The sequence below is a fragment of the Oryctolagus cuniculus genome, chromosome 2 (genome assembly GCF_964237555.1).
Source record: "Oryctolagus cuniculus chromosome 2, mOryCun1.1, whole genome shotgun sequence".
In the NCBI taxonomy this organism is placed as follows: domain Eukaryota; kingdom Metazoa; phylum Chordata; class Mammalia; order Lagomorpha; family Leporidae; genus Oryctolagus; species Oryctolagus cuniculus.
In genome coordinates this window covers 200,006,787-200,017,105 of record NC_091433.1, presented here as the reverse complement: position 1 = coordinate 200,017,105, position 10,319 = coordinate 200,006,787, and positions in this window count along the sequence as shown.

Below are 10,319 nucleotides of genomic sequence, written 5' to 3'. Positions count from 1 at the left end.
CCCCGTTCCCCTCCCCCGCTGCCGGCGGAGTCGGAGCGCGCTGGGCGGGGCAGCCGGGACGCGGCGCGGGGGCGGGCGGTTCCGGGCGTAGGAGCGGGAGCGGCAGTCCTTGAGGTGGCTGCGGGCGCCGCGGCTCCGGGGCGGGGTGGGCGGGCGCAGTGGGGCGGAGGTTTGTGGCCCTTTAGGTCTTAGTGTGGTCTCGGAGCGATGGCAAAATTTGTTCCTGGAGGCAAGGCCTGACCGCAAAGGGACGTGGTGTGAAAGGAGGCAAACCGCGGCGGAGTTCCGGCGGACAGAGACCCGGGACCAGCAGGATCTGGCCAGGGGCAGGGGCTGCAGACAGCCAGCCAGAGCCAGGGCCAGCGGGGAGCCAGGGGTCACCAGGCCCAGGATTGCTGAGTATTTGCAAAACGTGTTCCCTCCAAAGTTGGGCCACGGACTGAAGACACCGCCAGGCTTGAAGGCCTTGGGCATCCTTGGGCGGCCGGCAAGTGCTGCCCAGGCTGGCTGGGGTTGGTGTCCAGAAACACAAGCGGGCTTCAGACTCCAGCAAGGGGGAATCGCGTGGGCTGGGGGCCTCGTGGGGGCTCAGTCCAGTGAGCGACAGTCACACGGCCAGAAACTGCCCTTGTTCTTCCAGGAACTGGTGTGAGCCTGGGTCCCCAAGGCCACGTTCTCGTGCACGGGTGACTGATGCAGGGTTTCTGTTTTGTCACCTGTGAAATTTCTGCTTTATAGCCTAGAACATTCGTGACTTCGTTGTGAGCACTCAGAAACTGTTAACCTTGGCTGGGCCTCTGGGTGTACACAGAGCCAGAGCTGTTGCTCAAATGGTGAGGTTGCTTCGCTAAGGGGCCTTAGCATTGCTGCTGGTACAGGACAAATCTAAAGTAAATGTTATTTTTTAAAAAATATTTATTTATTTGAAAGTTACAGAGAGAGAGAGAAACATCTTCCTCTTCCTGGTTCACTCTCCAAATGGTCTCAAGTCCAGGGCTGAGCCAGGCTGGAGCTAGGAACCAGAAGCTTCATCCCGTCTTCCACTGGGTGCAGCTGCTGAGCTCTTGGGACATCCTCCGCTGCTTTCCCAGGCCCTAGCAGGGAGCTGGATCAGAAGTGGAGCAGCCAGGACAAGAACCAGTACTGGGATGCTGGTGTCACAGGTGGCAGCTTTACCTGCTGGCCCCAATTTTTCCTGTTTTGTTGAGGATGGTTATGAGTTAGCTTTTTATCACCTTTTGAATATGATTAGTCAATCTGCATATGAACGTTGAAATACTTAGAATAAAAGTAAAACTATAAAGCTGTCAGACAAAAGTAATTCTATGTGTATATTTCTTTTTTTAAGATGTATTTATTTATTTGAAAGAGTTACACAGAGAGACAAGGTGAGGCAGAGAAAGAGGTCCTCCATCTGCTGGTTCATGCCCCAATTGGCCGCAACAGCCGGAGCTGCACCAGTCCTAAGCCAAGCCAGGAGCCAGGAGCTTCCTCTGGGTCTTCCCATGCGGGTGCAGGAGCCCAAGGATTTGGGCCATCTTCTGCTTTCCCAGGCCAAGGCAGAGAACTGGATCGGACTTGGAGCAGCCGGGTCCCAAACTGGCTCCCATATGGGATGCCGACACTGCAGGTGGCGGCTTTACCTGCTACGTCACAACGCTGGCCCCTATGGGTATATATTTCTATCTCTTAAGGAACTTAATTTACTGGGAGGTGAAACTGACATAGAAAGGTGCTGACAGGAGAATTGTCCAGATTTTTCTAGTCAGCTTTGAGCCTGTTTGCTGTCTGACATCACTCTTTAGAAATGTTACAGCTCTGCTGGGTTCTGTGTCTTGGGTCCATGAAGATTAGGCACAGGAAGAAGGAAGTGTGAGCCGCAAAGAGGAGGTTTGTTAAGCAAAAGAGAAAGCTTCAGGCAGGGCAGGCAGGGGTCACAAAAAAGGGGGCTGTCAAAGAAGAGGTGGTACCTAGGAGTTTTTGCAAGGGGAGCTTTCCCTGACTGGTTACTGTGTTTGCCGATAAGGTGACCACCTCTGGTGCTGGGAATGGGCCACTCAGAGCAGCTGCCAAAGTCACCTTTTCTGAAGAGATATGCTAATGAGGTGAAACAGGTGCTCAGAGGTCAGAGCCACTAAGAGACTAGAGCCCTTGTGACTGCCTTTGCCCAGGGAGTTGATAGAGTCGCAAACGGGTCTCCAGGGGCCGGGCGTTTGGCTGCTGCAACCTCATCAGGCGATTCTGGGGACTGCATTTTTCTTCCTTGGGACCCCTGTCCCTCTCTGCCAGTCTTATTAAGTACCTGTCTCCTGTGATTCAGGCATTTTGCTCCCATGAATTTAACACAAAGAAGAGTAACAGATGTGGACACAGCATGAGGAGCCCCTCTGTGCAACAGCAGGAGCATGGGAACTGGAGGAGGTGCGAGCTGCCCACGAGGTGCAGTGCCTCAGCGGCACTGGCAGTCACACTTCCTTGGGTGTTTCATGGGGCAGGAAATGGTCATGATGCGTGCAGTAGTGTGAACATAGTAGCAGCCCTTAGGATGTGGCCCAGGTCCGAAGGGCTGTGGTCAGAATGATTTTCACAGTAGCTGAGTTGTCTCTCCCTTCCCCATCTTGTGAGCATGGTACGTGAGACAGTGGCTGGTGTACAGGCCAGGGTCAGGCTGTAATGCCATGCCATTTACAGCTGAAAATGCCTGTGTCAAACCATTAACTAGTTTCCACTTTAATATAATACATATTGCTAGATACAAGCCACAAAATAAATGGTTATTGTTAGGAGTGCCTGAAAATAAAAAGCTGAAGAGCCATTGATATATATAGTAAGTATAAATATTAAATACTAATACATAAGTATAAATATTAAAAAGAGATACAGGGGAATATACACTGGGATTATTTTCTTTGATTCATTCAAGTTGCTTCGTTAATGGGAGGTTGCAGAGGGCTAAGCTGCTGCTGCAACGTTGGCATCCCATGTCAGGGCATCGATTCAAGTCCTGGCTGCTCCACTTCTGATTGAATCCCCTGCTAATGTGCTTGGGAGGCAGTGGAGGATAGCTCAAGTGCTTTGACCCCTGCACCCCTGTGGGAGACCTGGAGGAAGCTCCAGGCTCCTAGCTTTGGATCAGTGCAGCCCTAGTCATTGAGGCCACTGGGGAGTGAACCAGCTGATGGAAGACCTCTCTCTTTGCCTCTATCTAACTCTGCCTTTCAAATCAATCAATCAATCAAAAAACAAAAAAGAGAAACTCAGTACAATTAGAAACAAAGTTTCAGCATTTTTCCCCCAAGGAACTTGACAATTCAAAAAACTCCTTGCAAGAATAAAGAGGCACTGTAGTGTCTGGCATGGCAGCCGGCACCTGTACAAGGCTGCTGAGCACTTGAAATGCAGATAGTCTGAACTGAGATGTATATAACATTTTATATTGAAGGAATGGTATATATTGGATTGAAAGAAACCTGTTATTAAAAAGTAAAGATAAAAAATGATTAAGAATTTTTTTAATTACAGTACAGAACGTTTTTTGTAGTAAATACCAGAGTGTGATAATGTTGTAGAGACAAACAAATATATCAGTTAAAAATAGCCTCACATTAGAACTATAGGGGGCTTGTACCATCAGTGGGTACTGTGATGTGACCACATCACCTAAAGTATCCTGTGTTGGAAAACTAATTCCTCAATGGGGCCAAGTGGGGAGGAAGATCCAGTGAGCGGGGCTGAGCCTGGGTACAGCCCTCCTGTGGGGGTTGATGCCATTCCTGTGGGGGTGGGCTGGCTGCCCAGGGAGTACACCCTCTTTTCCCTCTTCTGCACACACCTGCTCGCCCTTCTTCTTTCCACAAGTTGAAGCAGTACGAGACCCTTGTCAGACAGGGCTGTCCAGTCTTGAACTCACACCCTCCTGAACCCTGAGCAAAATAAAACCCTTTTCTTTAAAAGTGGCACTTCTATGATATTCTGGTATAGCAGCAGAAAGTGGACTAAGGCAATTGGGAAAAGAATCTATCATAGGGGCTCGGTGCTGTGGTGCAGTGGGTTAGCACCCTAGCCTGAAGCACCGGCAACCTAAATGGGCGCTGGTTCTAGTCCTGGCTGCTCCATTTCTGATCCAGCTCTCTGTTATGGCCTGGGATAGCAGTAGAAGATGGCTCAAGTTCTTGGGCCCCTGCACCCACGTGGGAGACCTGGAAGAAGCTCCTGGCTCCTGGCTTCGGATTGACACAGCTCCGGCTGATGCAGCCACCTCGGGAGTGAACCAGCAGATGGAAGACCTCTGTCTCTGTCTCTACCTCTCTCTGTAACTCTGTCTTTCAAATAAATAAAAAATAAATCTTCTTTAAAAAAAGAAACTATCATAAAAGTGATTTAGGGACAGGTGTGTTTCTGAATGGGAAAATAATGTGTTTCTTTCACCAAATACTGATGAATTACAAACCTAAATGTAAAAAACAAAACTTTATAGCAAAAATAAAATATCCAAAAACATTTAAAGAATAAAATTTCTTACATGTGACACACTGTAATGATAATAGAAGCTTTTGATGCATTTAACAACATTACAATTTATTTATTTTTATTTTTTATTTTTTTGACAGGCAGAGTGGACAGTGAGAGAGAGAGACAGAGAGAAAGGTCTTCCTTTGCCGTTGGTTCACCCTCCAATGGCCGCCGCGGCCGGCACGCTGCGGCCGGCGCACCACGCTGATCCAATGGCAGGAGCCAGGAGCCAGGTGCTTTTCCTGGTCTCCCATGGGGTGCAGGGCCCAAGCACCTGGGCCATCCTCCACTGCACTCCCTGGCCACAACAGAGAGCTGGCCTGGAAGAGGGGCAACCGGGACAGAATCCGGCGCCCCAACCGGGACTAGAACCCGGTGTGCCGGCGCCGCTAGGCGGAGGATTAGCCTAGTGAGCCGCGGCGCTGGCCAGCAACATTACAATTTAAAAAATTTGTGTATCACAAAGAACATGCGGTAACAAGGAGAGCTGCAGACCTGGAGGAGACATGTTGTGCACATCTAAGTGGTGGGCATCAGGGTTCGGTTTATCTAAGGGACTTCTACAAGCCAAATCGGAAACACATATATCACAATAGTCAAAGGTACAAAAAGGCAACTCATGGAAGAGGAATCTCAACTGATGAACAAATACATAGATGACTTTCAGAATAATCAGATTTACTAAAACAATGAGGAGATGCTTCCTACTCACTTGATGGACACAACTTTAAGAAAATGACAAAACAATTGATTTAGGGATAGAGAAATGGAAGAAAGACTGGCTTCCCTCTGAGCAAGAAGCACTACAGCCAACACACTGGGACTTCACTACAGCTCGGGCTCTTCTGGGTTTCCAGCCTTCAAAAACAAGAAGCCAGGGGCCAGCGCCATGGCTCACTTGGTTAATCCTCCACCTGTGGCACCAACATCCCAAATGGGCGCTGGTTCTAGTCCCAGTTGCTCCTCTTCCAGTCTAGCTCTCTGCTGTGGCCTGGGAGGGCAGTGGAGGATGGCCCAAGTCCTTGGGCCCCTGCACCAGCATGGGAAACCAGGAAGAAGCACCTGGCTCCTGGCTTCGGATCAGCGCAGCGCCGACCATAGTGGCCATTTGGGAAGTGAACCAATGAAAGGAAGACCTTTCTCTCTGTCTCTCTCTTTCGCTGTCTATAACTCTACCTGTCAAATAAACAACAACAACAAACAAAAAACCAAGAAGCCGATTCCCTAAAATACTCTGAGCATCTCTTGGCTTCGTTCCCTACTCCAGCTTCCTGCTAATTGTATGCAGGGAAGCATCAGGTAATGGCCCAACTGCTTGAGTTCCTGCCACCCCCATTAGAGAGTTGACGGCTTTGGTTTCTGCTTTTGGCCTGGCTTAGCCCAGTTCCAGCTGTTGTGGGCATTCAGGAAATGAACCAGCAGACAGGAGATGACTATCTGTCTGCCTGTCTCTCTACCTTTAAAACAAATTAGATAAATAAATAAGTCTCTTGAAAAAGGCAAAACAAAGTTATTGAATTTTGGTCTCTATAAAGATGAGAACTACTTACTTCTCTAGATCAATTTACACCTCCAAAAAACTAAGATTACACTGCATTTGTGCACCATAATATCAAATTGGTCTGTTTTCTAAATGCAATAATTAATTAAGCAAAATAAAACCAAACCCAAAACAAATCCCTGAAAACTTACATGAAATCCAGCTACTGAAATTTTATCAGGTTATGTTACAGAAAACTCAGTGAAGCCACAGAGGATACTGACCTTGTCACTTTAACTTGGTGACAGTAGCTCTGGACAAGGATCTTAGAAAATTCTCTTACTGATGAAAGAGAGTTATAATTTCTGAAAGGTATTCTTGTCTCTTTTCATTCTTTCTTTCTCTATTATTTAAGAAGAATGAATCTTGAGTATAAAATTCCCATGCATTACTCATTAATATTTTTCCTCTTTGAGCTGAAGTTGATGTTGGTGGTGATAATGGTCAGTTCAAGTGTCTAAAGGCACATGTTAGTTACACTGATACTTAATTATTATTATTAAGCTCCCCACAAACTGGGAAGTTAACACTTCCAATGTGGGGTCATGCAGTCTCCTTGGGAAGGAATGGTGATGAGTGGAGACTGGCACCATGCAGATGAACACTCTATGCTGCCTACCAAGACCAACTGGTCTTTCACAGTGGAGAACCCTCAGCTGGGCATGTGAAGTCATATTTTTTTTGACAGGCAGAGTTAGACAGTGAGAGAGAGAGACAAAGAGCAAGGTCTTCCTTTTCCGTTGGTTCACCCCTCAAATGGTCGCTACGGACGGTGCACTGCGCTGATCCGAAGCCAGGAGCCAGGTGCTTCCTCCTGGTCTCCCATGCAGGTGCAGGAACCAAGCACTTGGGCCATCCTCCACTGTTTTCCCAAGCCACAGCAGAGAGCTGGACTGGAAGAGGAGCAACCGGGACTAGAACCAGGGTGCCAGCGCCACAGGCAGAGGATTAGCCTAGTGGTCAGGAAACATCAGTGCCAGAGGCTGACCATGATGGGCAGTGTCTAAGTACTTCACCAGTACTATCATCTGTAATTTCATTTTTTCATGAACTTTTTCAAGTATACTCATATAGTTAACCCAGTGGTGTTGCCAGCTCTAACCAGCTGTGTGACTTTGTGTAGGTAACACTTTTCCTGGGTTCAACTCCTCATTTTCAAGGCAGAGTTTCCTCTGCAAGACACCTTGGGTCTGTTCAGCTGTTTTATATCCTGTGAAGATAGTGTTGTCGGGTCTGAAGGGTGGTGTTTCTACAGCTCTCTAGTCCTTAGGAAAACATACTTCTATGTTAAAGAAACTCACAAAAAGACTCCCTTAAAGCGAAGTTTTAAGTGCTGCTCTGTTTGTTGGTGTTTGCTAAGCCCCGTGTGACTCATCCTCTCTTGTAAAGGCTTGTCAAGAATGACAAAGCTCTCTCGACAAGAGACTGGTCCTACATAGGTCTTTCATTTAAATAAACGTTACTTCTTCTGTGGATGCAAGATGGGCAAAGAAGTAGACAGTAGGGGAAGAGCAGGAAGGAGCAGTATGAACCAATAGCAAAACTGGGCAGGAGTGGCTGCAGACCGTGTGGTACACACTCAGGTGTGTGCGGTGTCACCACAGAGGAGGCAGGGTGCTGCCTGGGGCAGGCAGCTTGGGAGCAGAGCGTCTACTGAAAGAGGGCTCCCAGCCTGGCTTCCAGTGTAGTTGAGATCCCCAAAAGTAATACCAGGCATCTAGGAACTATTTTCAATATTTTGAAAAAAGTCAATTGGAAATTGTTCACCTGTGGTGCTTTATAGCTTTCTTAGCTTATCCAGACCATCAGAGCCCTGGGATGCTTTGCGCCCATGTTGTGAGACCCCTCTGTGATAATGGGGCAGAAACATAACTGACACCAGGAGGCCCAGCCTGGCAGCTCTGTGACAGGGGCACCTCTGACCGTGCCCTGTTTATTCTGCATGACATTCAACTGTGGCCAGCAGCCGGTGTGGTTTGGGTGCTGAGAAAGAAGTCCCTCGAGTATCTTGGGACTTCACAAGGAGGGCAAAAGGCTTTGCTGAAAATAACCGCTGGAACCTGCGTGAGAGTGACACGGGCGAGACCTCGGCAGACAGCAGCTCCCAGTTCTCTGCACGGTGTTCCTCACATGGTGACTGAGGACTTTGCTCCGGTGTGGAAGCTATTCCTCCAAGAGACAGAAAATGCTCCGGAGTGTGTCCTGTGTGATCTCCGTTGCAAGACTGGCCCCTTGTCTCTGGGTTTTTACTATTAATCACAGAGAGTTCTTGAACTTTGATATTTTCTCCACACGTAGCCGCTCGATGCTTGGTTCCGGTGCTCTGACATTGGTTGGGTACTTTCTTTGTTAGTTCTGGAAATTGGTGTTTCTTAAAAAGAGAGCTTGGCAAAGTAGAAGGAGGCACTGGACAGCATGGGAAATAAGGATGACCACATGCAACAGTGGCTCCTGAGGTCGGGCTAGGCTGAGGTTCAAAAATGGCAGGAAACAGGGTTCAGCTCAGGTATTAGTATAGGGAAAGCCACAAGATCATTGGGCCCTAAGTCGAATGGGGTAGATATTACCTCGGGCCCTAAATCAGTCATTGTAGTGCTTGGCTTTCCAAGCAGTCTGGAAGCTTTTGCAGGGCATGTCAGCAGCAATGCCTGGGGACCAGGCCTGCCACCACATTTGGGTGGCAGGCTTGGGAACGCCCTCTTAACCTCTCCACTCTATGAGTAAAACTTGTGTTAGGACTTTGAAGAACAGAGAACTTCTACACTGAAGAAACCCATCTAATTTTGTTTGCTACAGAACTTCTCAGGCCTACTCAAGCCAAGGTTGAGCTTGCCCCTGTGTCACAGTTGATCAACCCCCTGCAAATCCCTGCTGTGGGCCTTATTCAGGAAGAACAAGGCGATTCAGCACATATGCCTTTCTAATGGCTAAGAAAGTGGCAAAGAAATAAAACGCTTAGGAAATTCTATATTTTCTACACATTATCTCATTCCTTACAACAGAGACATCACTGTAACTGATTAGTTCTTGTAACATTCCTATGCCTACTAAAATATCGCTAAGCTAAGCCTTTTCCTCTTGCTGATTTTCACGAACTTATGGAAAATTCATTACAGTAATGATGAGGAAACTTTCCTTTCAGTAACTTCGACACTGTCTCTTACTCATCACTTTGAATGACTTCAGTCACCTTTTTCTGAACCCTCTCTAGTTTTCCACTCTCTTGCTTGTAATCACGCTCAGGCAGCTTTGAAGTTCAAACAAAATGAGTCAAAGGAGAAAGAGACTTCCTGGTGCTGTGGAAGCTGCTGAGTCACCGTCCCTGGAGCTGCAAGCTGTGGAGCCGGGACCTGCCCGGTGCCGCTGCAGGAGGACGCCAGGTCTCCCAGGGCAGCTGTGGTGTCTCTGGGGGCTCAGAAACTCCGTGAGCGGGAACATCGCTATGCCAGATTCTCGGTCCTCACACAGAGCCCTCAGGAACATCGTGGGACATCCAGTAGGATGGCCAAGTGGCACAACTGTTCATTCTTAACAAGAATAACAGGAATCCAGTGTGCTAAACCTTCACCCTTCAGATGGTGAGGTTTTAACCTGAGTGAAAGAAACATTGGTTGTAGCTGCAGTCACCCTTTTGCAATTCCCACTACAGAGCTTTAACGGCACTGTGTTCGTGCCAGCCTCCCATGAGTATGACTTGCCGTGCACAATTGGCAACTCACTAGTCATTTGTTCTGGTCTTGCTCTGATGAAGCAGATGAGGGTTCAAGAAACGTAGACCATGTCAAGAACCCTGATTGTGCTGTCTGTGGCTGTGCCAATCCGTGGAGGGGCTCTTGGGAAAGGGCGGTGGATTGGTATGTTTCCTGGTGTCTGAGTGACAGACACCCAGTGTGATCCAGCAGGGGTTCAATCTGTTGCACTTGAGCTATGCCGTCCCCCTCTCCAGTCAAAATGACTAACAGGTTTCTAAAACCAATGACTCAGAACTGCTTATTAAACAGGAAGCCAACTAACACATCACCTCTACCAAGGGGTATTTTCACGGATAATTTGAAAGTTTAGTAATTTATGTTGTACTTTTAGCAGGAAGTTTATTGATTTTTTAAAAAGATTTTTATTTATTCATTTGAGAGGTAGAGTTACAGACAGTGAGAGGAAGAGACAGAGAGAGATCTTCCTTCTGTTGGTTTACTCCCCAAATGGCCGCAACGGCCAGAGCTGTGCCGATCTGAAGCCAGGAGCCAGGAGCCAGGAGCTTCTTCTGGGT